The 20,396-nt window shown below is 36.7% G+C and overlaps 1 protein-coding gene across 2 annotated transcripts in view; it reads left to right on the top strand.

Moving 5' to 3' along the window:
• The first annotated feature begins 265 nt into the window (after window positions 1-265).
• Window positions 266-20,396, top strand: part of RBBP8 (RB binding protein 8, endonuclease) — an 82,663-nt gene continuing 62,532 nt past the window's right edge. Inside the window, exons 1-2 of one of the 2 annotated variants that reach the window (XM_061399765.1) lie at window positions 266-446; window positions 17,158-17,260. The gene's annotated coding sequence lies outside the window, so the exon portion shown is untranslated. Of the gene's footprint in view, window positions 447-17,157; window positions 17,261-17,792; window positions 17,881-20,396 lie in introns of those variants that run through there. The other variant, XM_061399764.1, reaches the window with a different exon arrangement.

The following is a 20,396-nucleotide window of genomic DNA, read 5'->3' as shown; positions in this document are numbered from 1 at the left end:
GCAGGCTACAACATTCTGAGCAGTATGTTGGGAGTTGACGGGAGGTGGGGATAACTCACCTGTACGAGCTTAGCAGAGCTGAGCCGCTGCAGCTTGTTGGGCTAGCCTTTGATGCAGACTGGTTGGACGGGTTCTGGATCTACAGAAGAACCGGTCTGACTGGCCTGTTGTGCCAACATATTCTGGTTTGATTCCATGTTCCACAGACGGCAGAAACCTGCCCAGCCAGTTAAATGAAAGGCATATTAGGTTATCCATTGCACACCTTATATAGCTTAGATGCGGCAGAACTCTTCCACACAGCAGTGGTGTCTAGCAAACTCTAGCATGGTCCAGAGAGGTGTCTCCCACTGATTACTGTGGAAGTTCATAGCTTCAGGGAAAGTCCGCAGTGAAACACCTTCTGCTTTTGACCAAGAGCAGAAGCTTTCTAAATAACTTGAAGGGTAAGTTAATATATTTTTTTATCTTTCTCAATTTTCTATGCACTTTTAGAAGGTTAAGAAATTAAGTTTAAGATGATATCTTTTTAACATGGTAATACCTGCATTGTATCTTTTATATAAATTTGCTTAAATATTGTTTTATAGTACTTGCATACATATATTTTCATTGATTTGTTTGAATAAAGATTACTTGCCATATAATATACTTTTCTATACTTTTTTGGTAAGTCATGCATGGCTATGGTCATTAAGAAAGCTCGGTTGAATAATTTTGCTAAATATATTTTGCCTATTAATGTAATGATTCATCTTAAGCCATCTACTCCTTTGATAATATACTATTATGTTTTACAGGCTGTTGCTATATGGTAACATTTTATATGGCAAATCTAATTGTGGATAAAATAATAACTGCCTTTTTAAGGCATTAAAAAAAAACAAAACAGTGCTATTCTTCTTGGTGATCCTCAGCACATTAAAAGAACAATTCACAGCAAGTGAGGAGTGCGAAAAACAAAGATTGTGGAATCTGGTAACTGATTAACTATTGGAGCTCAAAAGCACTTGCTGAGCTGAATAGAAAGGAATGAAGACAGGTTTTGTCATGCCTATTAGGTCTGAAAACCTTTTTAGGTTAAAGAATATTTGGATCTTCTTTTAGTATATATTTTAAAATAATTCTTTTACCTCTCTTTTTCACTGATCCAATTAATTTATTTTAGTAATTTGTGTCATTTAAAATGAAAGTTACCAATCCCTTTAGATTTATGTTGGCATACCAACCTACTCTTTAGTTATTAGTATTAGATTGAACTGAATGCACACATCTTCTGGGCAATTTAATATAACAGCTGATATATGAACTTTATCGTGGAATTAAAAATTACTTTAAAAAATAGATTTATACTACTTTCCTCTCAAAGACTATCTGCAGATCATCATATGACTCACCTTCAACTGAGCAAGACTGATGCATTCTTTTCATTGTCCCTTTAGAGTCTTCACTTTGTCATTATTTTCAAATTCAAAGGCTATAAGAGTTTCTTCAGGATGATACTAAAGAATTTTTTTTTTAAGTGTTTAAATGTTCAGATGAGATTCAGTTTTTGCAGGGAAACCTTTTAGATGCTTGCCTACTCCAAGGCAATTCTGCATAAAGCTTCTGATATTCAGCTGAATTTATAAAAAGCTATGTAATGTTGAATCTGCAAAAGGAATGTGCTGATTCAGCAAAGCAAAAAATTAATTTTATTCAGCATAAACTGTAGTATGACAATTTTTGAAGACTATGGATCAAAAATTTCAGTTGATTGAATTTTTCTCTTTTAAATTAGTTTTCAGGCTAAATATAGATATATGTCAATAGTGTATACTTACACTGTTTCTGGTAAATATATTATACCTAGTAACTTAAAATTTTTAAATCTCACTATATTTATAATACAGAGCTTATTCTTTAAAGATAAACTTAATTTGGGATTCCAGCTTATTTACTAGGCATTTTTTATGTTCATGGTTTTGAGGAAAGCTATTTAGGAAGTAGATATATATTTCATATAAAATTTGTGGGTAAAATTTCAAGTCTAATGCTACATGTTGGAGAGGGATCTGCAGTTTTCACTTAATGGAATTTTTAGTTTCAAATATATGATTTCCTATTAAATATGACTTTTATATATTTTCCATAAATTGATTACTTTAAAATATTGATACATTGTGATATTTTGATTAAAATTAAGAATATACAGATTTATCAATCAAATTAGGAATCTGTGTATGCATATATATTTTATATAGCCCTACATTATCTGAGGGCCTAGGTCAAAAACTGTTCTCGTCATTTAATAACCTTTTTACTCTCTAAGTCTAGCTGGGGATGCATTCTTTTATCTTTATTGCTGGCCATACAGTTTCACACAATGGCTCTTGTTGTCAACCATGCTAGCTTTCTTAACACCTATAACCTCCTTCTTTCCTGAATGTATTCATGGGTTTCCTATCAAAAGCCCTTAGAATCATGACATTTCTGAGCTAGAAGGACTCTTTAAGAATGACTGATGAATTCACTTTTTAGTTGAATGAAAAGCCCCAAAATGTAGCTGAATAACATAGTCTAAGGGTAGAGGTGGTACTAGACCATCCCAGCTTCCTGATACCAGCTCAGACTAATATTTTTTCACCACTCTACATTGATTCTTCTGAATACTACATAAAATCTACTCTGTGTTCTAAAAGATTCGTAAAAAGGTAAAAGTGTATAAGTTATGTTAAGGAGTATCTGCTGAACCAAGAAACTCTTTGCTTTTGTATTTTAATCTATTTAATTATTGCCCCTGAACTTTTTTTGGTATAGTGGCCAAATTTATGGGATTGCCATTGGTAAGGAAGATGACTGCCTCTTCAAACCCTAATCTCAAAAGGCCATCACAAAATGTTGTATCAAACTGATGAGTATCTCACATTACTCCATCTTTATCCAGATTATTTGTGGATACTGCTGTCATTTTTAAACTTATTATTACTTTATACTGTCTCAACTGTTTATTTTCTTAGTATGTGTATAAGTATATATGTATTTTTTTATTGTTTTAGTCACTCTTACATGGATACAGTTTAGGATTTGCCTAAGAAGGTTGTACTTCTAAAATATGGTTAAAACTGACAAAAACATTTCAAAAAGTAGATGAAGCCCAGGATTACAGGACTCAAAACCCATCTTAGAGATGATAGAACCTGTTATATAAAGGGTGATATCTTAATACAGCGCTTTGTACACAAGCGCTCAAAAATGCTTTAAGTGTTTTTAACTTGAGGAATTCCAAGGTAATAGGACCACAGAAAGCTCGAGAAAAAAAGGCTGAAATTTATCAATTCTGATTCTTCAAGCTAAAAGTTAATTCTTCTAAGCTCTTTATCTTTTCACAGGTAAAATCTTACCAGGGGGATGTTTCCAAATTTGGTAAATTTAGTTCAGTCCAAGTGGACTCTGGAAAAAAATTTGTTTCTTATCTTTATACTCAAGAGAAAAGGTAGTATATTGAAAAACATATGGGTTTTTGGCCCAAACTGAGATGGATTTGAATATTCACTCTACTACAAACTAGTTTACCCTTGGGAATTATTTAATGCTGAGTTCTCTTTTCTCCATCTGTAAATGAAGAAAACGGAAATCATTCTCTAAGAGTAGTTGGAAGACTCAAATGAGATATTGTATGTAAATACCTAGGAGAGTTTCTAGAACATAGTAGGTATAGCAGTCAATATTCTTCCCACTTTTTTAATAGAATATATAATAAATTTCAACAAATAGCTTAAATAAGAGAAGTCAAAGCTTTAACTTAGAATATACATTTTTGTCAGAGATAAAATTTAATCAGCAATCTTGGAAAATATTAAGATTTAATATTTTAATCTTGTTAAATCTAAAAAATTAAAAACCCATATAATTGAACCCAATTAAAGAATCATTTCAAAGACACCTTTGTTAAATGTATTTTGAGAGCAATATACCAATGTGATTAAAGGCTTGGATAATTTTAAAAAATTCAGTCATCCTTACCAAGCTCCTCTGTCCATGGGATTTGCCAGGCAAGAGTACTGGAGTGGGTTGCCATTGCCTTCTCCGTCTACCAAAGGAAGGATGTGACAAAGATAGTGCAAATTATGCCTTACTCGTACCTAGTATCTGTTCTTCAAAGGCATTTTACATCTATTTATATATATCATTTAACACGACATCAGATTAGTTGGCCAAGGATTTCTATGTGTTCTAAGGATTGTGCTTTCTATTACTGATTGAATTATTTCTTCAGGGCTATAGAGTATGTTTTTTCCTCCAAAAGATTCTCTGATGAATTAATTTACTGTAATGTATATTGCATTCCCTTGATAGTAGATAATGATAGGAAGAGTGTGTCCAAAACTGGATGTAAGAAGTAAGATACAATAGGATTCAACAGGTTCTAAAAATAATATTAAATTAGCCACAGATTGATAAACTGATTAGGAAATGGAGCCAATGAACAAAGTTCACTAATGAGATATCTCATCTCATCAGTCAGAAAGGAGTTCAGAATAGTATGATAAAACATTTTAAAAGCTTATCTACTGGAAGTTGGGTCAACTGACACATCTTCCAATGTGTGAAGAAGGAACAGGAAAGAGATTATGACTTGATATTAAAATCAACAAATAGATCCACTTTATAACACAAACTGATCTTACTGGGCCTTTGCAATCAACTTTAACTTCCTGAAAGACGTTTAACTGCTATACAAATAAGCTTTATGGGAACAATATAATTCAAATTTATATCCATGGTAAATGCATTAAACTGAAAAGCTCATGTGTATACCTAAAAACAAAAAAACCGCTTCACCAATTTAGCCCACTAACTATACATTCTTACTAAAACTATTACATCCATAAGCAATTTAACCTTATATGACTATTCATTAAATTAGCATTTAATTTCCATTTAGTTTTCATACATTCAAAGTGGATATTACTCTAAACAATTGAAAAGCACACATGTAATTTTTAAATGTTTCTCTATAAATAGTTAATTGGAATAATACAGGACTAACAACCAAACTTGCTATGCATCAAAAACTAACTGGGAATTAGAGAATGGTATAGCTCATTATGTTAAAGACATATGGTTTTAAAAATAATCAGAAAACTATTAACTTAGAAATTATGTATTATTGACAAAGTGGAAATACAACTCACATGGAAAATTTTTTTTCAAAGTTCTGTCTCCTAAGTCTATTCCCTTGAAGGTTCTGCATCTGTCTCTACAATGATTTAAATTAGGAATGAGAAACACTTCCAATGTGAAAATAGTTTAAACTGAATGAATTTCTTGAAATGAATAAATGAATCTTGAAACATTAAGAAATAAGGTTTTGATAACTTTAATAACGTTAAGAAATAATGATTGATAACTTTCTGTAGCTTGCAGTATAATATACATGGACATAGAGCAATATTACAGAGTTCTGTGATGAGGAAAAAATTTACATTTAACATATATAGATTTTCCTCAACTTATGATGATTCGTCAACTTAAGTCTCCATGAATCCACTGTAAACTGAAAATATCACAAGTCAAAAATGCGTTTAGGGACTTCCCTGGTAGTCCAGTGGTTGAGACTCTGCTTCCACTACACAAGTTCAATTCCTGGTTGGGGAACAAAGATCCCTTATGCTACGTGGTGTGGCCAGAAAATAATTTAAAAAAAAAATTTTTTTTAATGCATTTAATACACCTAACCTACTACACATCATTGCTTAGCCTAGGCTACCTTGAATATGCTCAAAATACTTAAAATAGCCTACAGGTGTGCAAAATCATCTAACACAAAGCCTATTTTATAATAGTGTTGAATATCTTAAATAATTTATTGAATACTGTACTGAAAGAGAAAAACAGAATGTTGGTCTGGGTATGGAATGGTTTAAGTCCACCAACTGTTTACCCTCATGATTACATGGTTGAATAGGAGCTGCAGCTCAAGGCAGCTGCCCAGCATCATAAAGACAACATCATGCTGCATATTGCTAACTCGGGAAAAGATCAAAATTCAGAATTAAAATTATGGCTTATACGGAATGCATATGGTTTTCACAACATTGTAAAGTCAAAAAATCATTAAGGTCAAATCATCTTAAGTCAAGGACCATCCATACAGGTCTACATTTGGAGGTCTTCTAACTGAAAGTAGCTGAAATGCACTCTGAGATAAAAGGATTATTTGCATTTTTGAAAATATTAATATTATGATCAATTTTCAATCATATATTATAATAAGTATGCACGTGTGCTCAGTCCTCAACTGTGTCCAACTCTTTGAGACCCCACGGACTGTAGCCCATCAGGCTCCTCTGTTCATGGGATTTCCCAGGCAAGAGTAACCGAGTGGGTTCCCATTTCTTTCTTCAGAGGATCTTCCCCACCTAAGGATCGAACTTCCATCTCTTATATCTCCTGCAATGGCCGGTGGATTCCTTACCACTGCACCACTGGGAAGCCCCCCAAATAAGTACTGAATGGTAAATACACATCTACATAGAAGTTCAGTGAGCCCTTATCTTCTGCTCTAGTCACTGTCCAAGAACTCATTTGACGAAAGTTAAAAGAGATAAATGTTGCTCAGGAACAAGTATGTCTTTTAACTATAATATAGAACCAACCACTGGAACTGACTATTGGCCAGGAACCTGAACCCTGGACCTGGAAACTGGCAATAGGCCATTCAGCATGAAAAGCTGTTCAGTCCATTTCAGCACAACAATACCAACCTCTTTTCCCACAGTTTTACTTGTTAAGATGAATGACATGTCATTCTAGTTCCACCAGTAGGTGTAAATTAAACACATTAGTGTAAATTAAATTCTCAGCAGTTCCTTTGGTACCACAACAAACCACATGTTAATACTAAATGTTAAAACCAGAAGTCAGATGAGGGCTGTCAGGTTTGACCTGACAGGAAACTGCTGGCACTGCCATGACTGGAGCGACCTGGGCCCAAGAGCAGTCCAGATCCATTACAGAATAAATACGGTAAAACTATTTTTTCGTTAGTTTAACAATATATGTTTAACTAATACACTGTACAACTAAAATGGATTGTTTGAGAAATGAGTATAGCAATTTCAAATGGAAAGTGAGGAACTTTAGCCTATTTTTGTCTGATGTATTTGATCCATTCCCACAAAACCTGAGCTGCATGGAAACCTGATCTTCTGTGAGAAAGGTATTTTCTAATAAACTACATTTCATTTCCTGAATTTGGCTGCCAGTTTTTAAAGAGCCAAACAGTCACAGAATGAACAATTAGTATGTACTCTATAAATACTTTTATGTCCAGCATTGATCTGAAGACTGTTGTTTAAGTCTACATTGGTAAAACTGTAAACCTTGCATCCTCAAATAACACTTACTACTATAGTAAAACACAGAATTTTGAATACTACAAGTTTGTCTTGGACTATTTTCAATAGGGTCTGGTTACAAGAACTAATTCATTATAACATTTAATGTGATCCTGGAGCATGGCTCTGAAAAATATGTTAGATGAAGGCTCTAATCAAGTTCATTAAAAATAGAAAACTGAATAGCTAGTTATATGCTCTAATTGAGTAAATACCATATTTGTCTGCATAATGATAGAAACTTAGCTTAGAGAAAATGAGGAAGAAATAGGTACAATTGAAAAAGAAATCTGATTAAAATCATATCCTCTTTTCATTTAATTTGAACTATGTCAGAATAGAATAATTATCTGAATTTTTTAAAAACAACTCTTTCTTAGAAAGTGGTTAAATTAGCTAGTGAACTGAAAAAGGGAAACTAGACTGAAGAAGGCATTGAAACAAGAAAAAGTGGGAACATAAACTGCTGAACAAAGTCCAATAATAGCAGATACTATTTTCAAAAGGAGTTATCAAACGTACTCAGATCTTCACTGAATTAGCTCAGATCACAATCAACTTGATCCCAATGTTCCCTTTCCCAAGAAGCTGAATAGATCATAAATCTCTGTTAAATAAATGATTCCTTACAACAATCAATTTCTGAAATAAATGAATAAATTAGTTTCCCCTTTCCTTACAATTCTGCAGTTGGGCAGTTGTTAAAAACCCCCTAGAGAAGAGAATGGCTATTCACTTCAGTATTCTTGCCTGGAGGATTTCATGGACAGAGGAGTCTGGTGGGCTACAGTCCATGTGGTCTCAAAGAGTCGGTCATGATCGAGTGACTAACACTTTAACACTTAGAATATAACAGAAATAATAATATAATAACTACCTGACTATTTAACTACCTGACTTATTTAAACTTAATCATTTGAATCAAGTAAGATATGTAATACCACTTAATAAATTATTATTTAATCCCTTCTATAGTTATAAATCTCTCACAATTTGCATACCAATTCAACAATTTCACTACAATTACATAACATTAGCAATTGGAAACATCTTTTTGATTAGCTACAGCTCTTAAATTTATCTATTATTAACAGTTTCTTCTAGTATCTAAATACATACATATAACCAGTCAGGCTTCCCTGATGGCTCAGTCAGTAAAGAGTCTTCCTGCAATGTGGCAGACCTGGGTTTGATCCCTGGATTGGGAAAATCCCTTGGAGAAGGGCATGGCAACCCACTCCAGTATTCTTGCCTGGAGAATCCCCACGGACAGAGGAGCCTGGCAGGCTATAGTCCATGGGGTCTTCAAGAGCTGGACAAGACTGAAGCACAGCACAACACGTATAACCATTCAGTCCTTAACAATCCTGTGAAATATCCAAGGTATATATTATGATCGTCATATCACTGATAAACAACTGAGGCACAGATAGGTTAAATTACTTGCTTTAAAGAGGATTATAGTTAAAAATTATAATTCATTCAAAAAACTAGGTGGAGCTGCTGCTGATTTCCCACTATCAACCTATACAAATACATTGCACGTGTGCATGCTAAGTTGCTTCAGTTGTGTCTGACTCTTTGTGACCCTGTGGACTTAGCCCACCAGGCTCCTCTGTCACGGGGATTCTCCAGGCAAGAATACTGGAATGGGTTGCCATGCCTTCCTCCAGAGTATCTTCCCAACCTGTGTCCATCATATATCTGGCATTGGCAGGCAAATTCTTTACCACTTGCGTCACCTGGGAAGCCCACATTAATACATTATGGTACACTTACAGTTTCCACAACTCAGCGATTTTCCATAGCAGAACATTTGCACATGCCTTCTGCCTAGAAAGCCTTCTACCACTCTGTTCCTGATAGGCAAGCTGCTTCAAACTTCTGTGATGTGTTCTCTAAGACGTTTCACAAATAATGTCTCATTTTTACAACAACCCTTTTGGACACAGTAAGAATGAGTATTCTCATTTTCCAGTTGAGGAAGTAAGACTTGACTAGGAATTATACAAATAACCTGAGGCAGGGCCAGAGCATAAATCCTGGTCACCTCTCAGCTCAGGACTCACACAGTAACACAGGCTGGGAATATGGCCATATGCTATCAATGACTGTAGAACAAGGCTACAGCTTTTTGGAGCACTTCCTACTCTGGTCCCTTCTGAGGTTACAACATAATTCAAGGCCCTTCAATCTATTTAGTTTTCAAATAGATTGAAAAATCTTACTACATGAAAAATCTAGCTAGGAAAGCTAGAATAAACACTTTCACTAATTCCATTAGAAATCAATTTATATTCCTCTTTCAAATGTCCATGTCTACTGTAAGCCAAGTGAAAGAACACATGTGCCAAGAAATAAAATTGTTTTTGCAAAACAGTCTTTAAAAACTGAGATAAAAGTGCTTCACTCCTACCCTGACCAAGAGAACCCTATTTATTTTCCTTTTTCTCAATGAGACTTAAATTGCTATCAAATTTAAAAGTCCTTTTAGTAAACTCATATAATGTAAATCTTTCTGAAGTAAATAGAAAAATGCACTGGAACTGTAAATTAGCATTTAGGTAATAATAATTTCTGAATAATTTTTCAGAAACTTTATTTGGTTATTTTCTCAAAACTATTTTCTAAATTAAAAACAGAAAAGCACAGAGTAAGTTTCATATAGAGTCTATTATTCAAAAATAGCAGAGTGTACTGAAAAGATCATAGATACAGGACTCATGTCCAGAAAACTTGGTTTGGAATCTTGGGTAAACTTATCTACCAGTTTGTACATATAGTACTAGTCACGCCACCTAATTTATCAACTTCTCTGAAAAGATGAAAACTGCACCTGTTCTACCTTTATGACATAATTATTTTTAGGTTCAAAAGAGAAGATAAGTAGGAACAGTACTTTGTATTTTTATCATCATAAACTTTTCTTAAATCCATTTTCTAACAGAATTAAATAAACCACTTCTCAACTAATGGGAATTTCAAAGTACTATCAATAAATCAAAAAGTGTAATTCTTTTATGGCTTATATTATCTATATCACAATATTCTTTAAAACAAGTTTAGATAGATCTGTATATAGTTGAGAAGGAAATATTCCTGCCAACAAAGGGTCATTTGAATCTTCCCTTTTTTATTATGCTATATTTCAAATTCCCTAAACCTTCTGATCATTTGACTTATCACTCAAACCAGGATATTTTTTATAGTAAATGGGAGCCCTGTTAATAGCTAAGCCAGAAGAATAGACATTAACCAGAACTGTTGATGGTAAGCCAGGCATACGAGCATTGTATATAAGAAGTGTACTAGATTTGGGAAGAGGAATTCTATCTATTCTAAATAGCCTGCAAAAACAAATTGTCCTAAAGGGTGAGAAGTGAATTAAAACATAATTTAATTTCACTTTTCATTTATAATAGTTCAGATTATAACTTATAAAATTTAAAAGTATTGGCTAAAACTGAAGGTCTCTAAGAGCTGAATTTTGAACATAAAACATTTTTGGAATGGTAACAATCAAAGCTTCCTTAACCTATGACTAACACATGGATTAGGAAAAGGAAAAAGACATTATTTTTTTAAAAGTCTATTTTTCTCAAACATAGTTAGAATAGGGAAAATATGTGGGGGGGAGTCAGCCAGTGTGTTTGAAGACATATCTGTAATTTGTGAGGCACGAACACATTAAAGGTCACAACTATTTGCCATCAGTGAATAAATTCACCAGTTTACTGATGGAAAAACCATTATTTAAGATGTGAATCATTGTATTTTTAGTGGACAAAGCAATGACTATTAAATGTGCTTGCTCTTGTGAACCTATCAAGGAATGCTTTAATTAATAGACTCCAAGTGTCAGTGATTTGTTCCTACAGTTCATATTATTTTCTACTTACATTACTGTAAATAAATATTGTTCCCACAGCTGCCATCATGGTAGCATTACACACACACACACACATATATATACACATTATATACATATATATATATTTGTATTTTTATCATCATAAACTTTTCATAAATATAGGTATATATATATGTGTATAAATTATACATAAATATGTGTGTGTATATATATATCCATACACAGGACAATGTTGTATAGAACGACATCTGCTGAATTAAAATATTAGTTTTTCAAGATTCCGAAAATACAATTCATTTGTATTTTGATCTCTGTAGATCACCCTACAGTCTTAGTGATCACTCAAATTCTTTTATCATCTCTGTAGCAGTTGAGCTCTGAGGTTCTTACAAATGTCAGTGTTAAAAAAAGGGTCTAAGGCCTATCCAACAAAATTTCTGGGCTTTATAAATCCATATGCAGAGATATAAAATATTGCCCAAGCAGCCACTATATAGAAACAGATGATCTGGAAGAAAAAGACGCCCCTTTCCTTTGACAATAAATCACTCTGCAGTACCAGATCATAAACATTCTTGATCAGCCCACCATCATTTAAACCTATGCCAATAGGCAAGCACATGGTATACTGTATAAGACTATCAAGTATAAAGAGATAGTTCTGAAATTGGGAAAATTATGTATCTAATAAAACTTTGCCCATTGCTGATGTGAAATGAAGTAGCTAAGTACTTAAAAACACAAACAACTTTAATAGCTTATCATGGGAAATGAAGATGCTCTATGTAGCCATAGTGATAATCAAAATAAATAAAGCTTCTTTACCAAAATAAAGTTGGAAGTTGGCTAGACGAATGAAGCTAATTTTTCTAATTAGAAAGCAATGTATAATCTTTAATGTCTGTTATAAGCACTTTAATGACCACCTAAGACTATCAAAATAAAAACTATGATACTGACATCCTCCATGAATGTTAAATATATCTTTAAAACAATTACAAAACTGTTCAACCTAACTGGAATCTTGGCACCATCCACTCAAATCATTAAACATTTTGGAACTTGGGGCAAGATCACTAATTGATGTATACCCCTACCCCCAAACAACAGTTAATAATTACTGTAAACAACTTTTTAAAAATTAAATCAAGTGTTCATTTAGGTTGACATAAATTTTGACAGTTAACATAATTTTCTATTATGTTAATACTTCTCTCCCCTCTTATCTCTCTTATTATACTTAACCTCATTATTTTTATCTCTGTCTTATTATCTCCTTTGTTTTGCTCTTAAAATAGTTCTGACTCTAGGGATACAGCTCACCCCTAGTATTGTGTGTTCATGTTAGAAGTGCTGGACTTTATTTTAAACAATCATAATGAGTTTAATCACTAAATTTTTTGCCTGGGGATACAGGCCTCAGTGCTGGGAGGGGAGGAGAAGATGAAGTATAGAGAGGGAGAAGAGATGGGAAATGGCCAGCACAAATAGCAGAAATAGACTGTGAATCAGCTCCATCCTGATTCATCAGGTAAACCATAGGACCTCATTTATTCATTATATATGATAGTCTTGGGCTATCCAATATGGTAGCCACTAGCCACATGTGGCTTTGAGCACTTGGAATGTGGCTAACCCAAATTAAATGTCCTATAACAGTAAAAGACACATCAGGTTTTGAAGACTCAAATTAATGAAGAAAATTAATGTAAAAGGTCTCATTCATAATTTGTACATGGATTACATGCTGAAATAATATTTTAGACAAACTAGGTTAAACAAAATATATTAAGTTAATCTCACCTGCTGTATTTTACCTTTTTAAATGTGGCTACTAGAAAATTTTAAATCATATATGTGGCTTTATTAGATAGTACTGTGCTAAGACTGGAGAAGGGATAGGCTACCCACTCCAGTATTCATGGGCTTCTCTGGTGGCTCACTGTGTAAAGAATCCAACTGCAAATCCAACTGCTCACTGTGTAAAGAATCCAACTGCAATGTGGAAGACATGGATTTGATCCTTGGGTTAGGAAGTCTCCCTGGAAGAGGTCATGGCAACCAACTCCTGTATTCTTGCCTGGAGAATCCCCGTGGACAGAGGAGCCTGGCGGGCTATATAAAGAGTCACAAAGAGTCGGACACAACTGAGCAACTAAGCACACACACACACACACACACACACACACACACAAGACTTTCTGGTAAGAACTAGGAATACTGAGAAGAATAAAGAAAGCACAGTCTCTGCTATCAAAGAACCCCTTGCAGTCTAGTTGGGTAAAAGCTGTAAAAATAATTACAATATAACGGCATTAAATGCAGTGATAAAATACATACAAAGAGGAGTATGGGAGAATGAGGAGGGCTATTAAAGGAAGAGGGTAGGAAGGAGCAGTGATGAGAGACCTTAAGGTGGTCTCCTGGAGCTGCACTGCCTGAGCTAAGTCTTAAAGGCTACGTAGAGATATAAAGTATCTGGGTGGAAGTCATTTCAAGAGAAGAGGGTTATATGAGCCAAGACAAAGAAATAGCAAGGAGCTGGAAGGAGGAATATAAGCAGTCTCCCTAGTTGGAAGGCATCACCGACTCAATGGACGTGAATTTGAGCAAACACCGGGAGATAGTGAAGGACAAGGAAGCCTGGCGAGCTGCAGTCCATGGGGTCATACAAAGTCAGACACAACTTAGCCACTGAACAACAACAACAACAACCTGTTTTAGAGGGAAAGGATGATGTGGTGGTTAGAGGCGCAAGGTTAAGAGGGACTTCTTTGACATTTTTTTAAATTGTCAATTTTTTAATATATTTATTATTTATTTATTTGGTTATGTTGGGTCTTAGTTGTGGCACTTAAGATCTTCAATTCTTGTTGAAGCATGTGGGATCTATTTCCCTGACCAGGGTTTGAACCCAGGCCCCCTGCACTACAAGCATGGAGTCTTAGCCACTGGACCACCAGGGAAGTCCCTGGGATTGAATTTTAATCTTTAGGTAATAGGGAGTTTCTGAAGGGTTTTAAGCAAGGGAGTGCCAAGATTAGAAACAATAGTTGGGTTCTCTGGCAGCTGTGTGGAAACTACATTTAGGAGCAAGACTGGAAGCATGGTCTAGGTAAGAAATATCAGAGCCCAAGCTAGGGCTATAAGAGTGAGGAGGAAAGGAAAGCACTAGTTCAGGACTCTATTTAGAAGATAACATCAGTAGAATACAGTAATCGACCTGTCCTGATTCCATAGAAAGGGAGTTGCTATTATTCTAAAGTGATGGAAAGACCTTGGAATGTCTTAAGCAGGGGAGTGTCAGTTCTGACTTAGGTTTTAAAGAATCATTCTGACTGCTATTGCTGAATACACTGTAAAGGGAAAACAGTGTAAGTAGAAAGATAGTTGTTTTTTTTAAAGGAAGGCTATTGCTGCACAAATGGCTCAGTCGTTAAGAATCCACTTGCAATACAGGTAGGTTCAATCCCTGGGTCAGGAAGATCCCCTGGAGAAGGGCATGGCAACCCACTCCAGTATTCTTGCCTGAGATATCCCATGGACAGAGGTACCTGGCAGGTTATAGTCCTTGGGGTTGCAGAGTCAGACATGAGTTAGCAACTGAGTATGTACTGCTTCAGAAAATGCTTGAGATGATGGTGGAGAGGCCCAGATTGGATACAGACAAGGTGATGAGAAGCAATTGGATTAGGGTTGCAATTTCACTGCAAAATGGTATTGCCTAATTCAGAGTTGAGAAAGGAAAAAGAAAGTTCAGGAAGATCACACTTATAGAGACTAACTGTCTTGTTTAACCAGGAGGTGAAGGTGTTAGCTGAGAATGAGTACTCTGTAGAGGCTTGAGGAAAACAGTGAAGGTTTGGAAGATGGCAAAGGAAACAGAAGGAACTGAATAAAGGCTACCTGAGAGATTAACTGGTGCCCTATATGAGGTCTGAAACCATGTAATTTTAGTGATGTCAGTCTAATCTGTTATGTGATTTTTCCTTCACAACCCTCAACCACCCAGCTATAGGAGTTAAGCAGATTGTAGAATGAATCAACAAAGAGTTTCAGTTGTAAAACGGCTTGAGTTAGATGACTCCAGGGCTTCCCTGATGGCTCAGTGGTAAAGAATCCACCTGTAATGCAGGAAATACAGGTTGCATCCCTGGAAGATCCCCTGGAGGAGGAAATGGCAACCTGCTCCAGTATTCTTGCCTGAGAAATCCCATGGACAGAGGAGCCTGGCAGGCTACAGTCCTTCGGGTTGCAGAGTCAGACATGACTTAGCAACTGAGCATGCATGCAGATGACTTCAAAATCTACAGTTTCAAAAGTGTACACGTCTAAGAATCCTAGAGTTTTTAGTGCATGATTTTTCTTATTTCGATTAAATGTACATATATGATTTAACCACGTTCAGTTCAGTTCAGTCACTCAGTCGTGTCCGACTCTTTTCGACCCCTTTACACACTTTAAAAATCAAGCATCCTAAGGGCCTCTAATAGATTATACATATGCTAAGTCACTTCAGTCGTGTCCGACTCTGTGTGACCCCATAGACGGCAGCCCACCAGGTTCCCCTGTCCCTGGAATTCTCCAGGCAAGAACACTGGAGTGGGTTGCCATTTCCTTCTCCAATGCATGAAAGTGAAAAGTGAAAGTGAAGTCGCTCAGTCGTATCCGACTCTTAGCGACCCATGGACTGCAGCCCACTAGGGTCCTCCATCCATGGGATTTTGCAGGCAAGAGTAGGACGTTAAACTCCCAGACCTCAAGAGGGCAGTGCTGGGCGTGAGGTCGCTAGAATCCTAATTTCTGTTGCTCTGGGTAGAAGCAGTCTGATCGGTTTTACAACAGGTAATACAAGTGTTCATTTCCCAGGTACCCAATAAGCTTGGAAAACATTGTTCTAAGCCATAAAATTAGTGAAACGCAAATACTACAAAGAGTTCAAGTATGTGCTTCCCTGTTAAAGAAGTTTTCTCAGAGATCTTCAGGATTTCGTAATTTATTCCACCATGCGGGTCTTAAAGCTCCTTATTGGAGGCAAAGATCTAGAGTATGCCCACTGTTTCCACCGGTAAAGTGATTATCCTAAAATTCCATAATGAGAATCTAAGGATTTTGAATGGATTCAAAGATACTCTCTGCTTAAATAAAAAGAGGAATCCCTCAACGGATGCCCAATTCATCCATATTTACACGGAGGTTGCCTCTCTGGCAGGTACTGAGTTAGTTTCTGGTGATTAAAAAAAAAGTGAACAGGATGTGGTTTTGATCTTAGGAAGCTTAAGAGTCTGGTGGAGAGACAGAATTAAATAATGAAAACTGTAATAAGTGTCAGTAGTACAGGGTGCTGTAAGAGGATCTAATCAAAAAGATTAAAACAAGATAAAATTTGGAAATGAATGAGAATTGCTTTAACAGGGTAATGAATGTTCAGCAGCCCCAACAGCATTTGCTAGCATGGTACAGAAACGTCCTGTTATGCTCACTTGCAAGGAGTAAACTGCGATATTCATCCCTTATGACTGGGAAAGAATGGGAAAATTACCTTTACATTTTATACCTATGATTTCCTAAATACAACTTTTTTTTTTTTAACAACTTAACTTTTTAAAGTTTATTATGTTATCCTCTGTGTTCCTCCCAGGTCTTTTAAGTATTAAAGTATTTAACTAGTTTAAAAGATATTGTGATTCTTGTCTATTCTTATTTTCTTCATCTTTATTTTTAGAATTTCTGATACTAAAAAACGCTTCTTTTGGAAACCAAAATAAATAGGAAAACATACTAACAATTTCAATGTTTACAAACAAGCACCGACAGAAAACGTCGACTTAAAAAGATTATCTAACAGCATGTTCATGTTGTTCCAATAAACAATGAGGAACTTCTGATTCCGTCTCATTCCAGGTTCGTCAGAAACCGTTTTGAACCTGAGCATAATATACACAGCGTTTATTTTGCTACACGGCCTCGCCACCCAGTCCTGTCACGTCGCATCACTAGACTGTAGGTAAGAGCTACGTGGCGGAGAGCGACGTTAGACTGATACGTGTCCCTTAACGCAATTATCTTTAACTTTCCATTTGGTACAGACCACTCAAACATGCTTTCCCAGAAACGGACTTAATTCCGACATATCTGAATCTGCCTCAGGAGAACTCGAAGCTCCGCAGTCAGAACAGCGTGAGCTTTCTCCGGGGAATCTCAAAACCGCTGTGGCGGCCGCCAGCTCTCGGAGCCCCTTCCGACCGCTCGGAGGCGGCGCCCCACCTCGCCAGTCACCGCCCACCGTGGTGGAACTGCTCGCTGACCCGCTCCCAACCTGGGAGCTACGCCTCACACCGCCAAGAGAGGAGGAGGAAGGGGCGTGACGTCGCGGGAACTCCCACGCGACGTTGCGTGACGTCACGCGAGGCCCGGGCGGGGCGAGCGGGGTTGGCAGTCCTCGGGCCCTCCCCCAGCCCGGGAAAGCGCGGGCTGCCCCGAGGGGGCGGCTTGGCCGCCGCCAGTTTGGTAGGTTAGTCAGGGAGCGAGGAGAAAAGCAAACGGCCGTCTCAGACTTTCCAGTCTCAGAGCGTGTCTGCTTCCCAGCTGGGGGCTTCGGAGAATCTCGAGACCGTCTTGTAAGCTGTGAGTAGAAGGAATCCCTTTCCCCCGACCCAGAGTACTGGGTCCTAGCGACTACTTCCGGTCCGCAGTTGCGGTCTGACCGAAGGCGTTTGGCCCCGGGGTGAGGATGGTTGTTTGGTCATCGGTCTGAGTCGAGGAGCGGGCTGGGGCAGGCCTAAACTCAGGGGAGGTGGACCTGAGCGCTGACGGGATACCGCTCGGTGCAGTTCTGGGTCTCCTCACCAGCTGAGAGCTTGGCTGCCGGCGCCGAGCCCGCCCGCGCATGCGTGGACCTGCGCCCGGGGTGGCCTCGCGCGGTCTCGGCGCCAGTCCTGTGGATCGCTTAAGTGAGGGCGGCCCACCAGCCCTTCGAGCCGCGGGAGAAGCGGCTGATGGCAAAGGGTGCTGGCATGGGAGACTCTGGATCTCTGCTCTGCCCGCGAGAGGACGACTCACAGTCCCTGTTCAATGTGTTCAGAACCCTTGTGTGACCCGAGGTGCCTCTCTTAGCTCACCTGTGTAAGCATATGCGTGGTGTGACAGGAAAGAAATCTCTTGAGCACGTTCAGTGTTGTGATTTATGATTTACACTGCAGCAGGATGCATAGAAATGTGTTAAATGATTGCCGACCATTCAGCCCAGAATGCAACTTGAGAGGAAAGATGCACATTTCTGAGAAATTGAAGGGCAACGTCGTGCCAATAAATAACGGTTCAGTATCAAAAGAGATGCCAGCAATAAGTGCTAAGCTTGCAAACTAGAGTGGAGAGGGTTTTGTGATCCAGACTTTGCAAGTTTAGTATTGATACATTGTTATGTGCGGGGCAAAAAAAAAAAAAAACCAACCTTTTTACTATCTCTGAAGATAGATATATTTATTAAAGGAGGTTTTATTTTACACTATTGGCTTTAAACCATTTAATACTAAAATATACAATTTTAAACTGTTCATTAAAGTAACAAATATTGATTTGAACTTTTTGATTAATATAGGTAATTAACTTACTTTTTTTTTTTTGGCTTCTTAAAAGTATTTTGGAGTTCACTGACATCACAAGTTGAGTTCCAGCCTTGATGTAGCCTCGTAGTGTGACCTTGGGCAAGTCATTTAATCTCTTAAGCCTGTTTTCTTCAGCTCTAAAATGAAATTAGTAATAGTGGCTGTTTCATGCAGTTGCTCTGACGATTAAATTAAAAGAGAATAGAAAATGGCACACTCCATGGTATATGCTGCTGCTGCTGCTGCTGCTGCTGCTAAGTCGCTTCAGTCGTGTCCGACTCTGTGCGACCCCATAGACGGCAGCCCACCAGGCTCCCCCGTCCCTGGGATTCTCCAGGCAAGAACACTGGAGTGGGTTGCCATTTCCTTCTCCAATGGTATATAGTGAACACTTAATAAATGGTGGCTTATATTGATGATAGAAGAGACCCATTGCTTTATCTTTTAGAACAGGCCTCTTTGAAGATAAAGCTATATTAATTCAATGGACCCACTTTTAAAAACTTTATTGTATAAATAATATAGTAATGCATTACTATATTATATACTTAATATGATGTATATTATGTAAATATACATATTATTATCATATACTTAATATGATGTATATTATGTAAATAATAATTTACACTTATTATTAGAAAACTAGACTAGAAAAACACTAGAATTATGAAACCTTCATATACCTATCTGGTTGCCCAGCTTCAATAATTGTGATAGTTCAACCCTTCTTGATTTATCTGTCCACCCAACATTTACTTGTTTTCGCTGGAGTATTTTAATGCAAGTCCCAGTGAATCTTCAGTTTACCTATAGAGACTACATTATTTATCACTTTAATAGATAAAGAAAGGGCTTTCTTTTTATCATACAAGAAAATTAAAAAATTCTTAACATTATCTAAAATCTAGTACTTGTTCAGTTTTCACTATTTTTAAAAAGTGTAGTCACGATTTTGGAAAGCCTTAATGTATTTTTATTTCTTTAGTGCTTTATAGTTTACCAAGTGACTCTGCACATATATTGCTCCCTTTGGAAATGGCCATTGCTTATCTTAGCCTCTTCATCAGAGACCTCAAGAAATAGCAAGAGACACTTAAATCTATTTGGGCACTTGTTAGCAATGGTAAGGCATTGGCTAAGGAGCGAGATGTGAGGTTTAGTAGACTTGTTAATCATTTAATTTTTTTTTAGTAGTAACTAGTTAATGGTTTCAGTTTAAGAACACATATTAAAATATTTATTAATTCACTTGAACTTCCTAATAATAGCCTTTTGCTTCCTTCAGGGGTTACACAAGTAATGATCATTCACCTTTACTCTGAGAGGCACGAAATAACTTTTCCCTAGTTGCTTTATTATTGTTTCTGTCTCCATAGATCTTTGCTGTGTTTCTTGCTCACGGATTTCTCTTATGAAAAAGCTGTTCAGATACTTGTGTTATGTCAATCATCTTTCTTGCTCTTTTACAGTGTGCGTGTATGTCTAGATGTGAATGCCTAAGTCAAGAATACTTCAGAATGCTTTCCAGTTTTT

The sequence above is a fragment of the Bos javanicus genome, chromosome 24 (assembly GCF_032452875.1).
Source record: "Bos javanicus breed banteng chromosome 24, ARS-OSU_banteng_1.0, whole genome shotgun sequence".
Lineage (NCBI taxonomy): Eukaryota > Metazoa > Chordata > Mammalia > Artiodactyla > Bovidae > Bos > Bos javanicus.
Note: the sequence above shows the minus strand (reverse complement) of the source record. Positions and strands in the feature narration are given on the sequence as shown.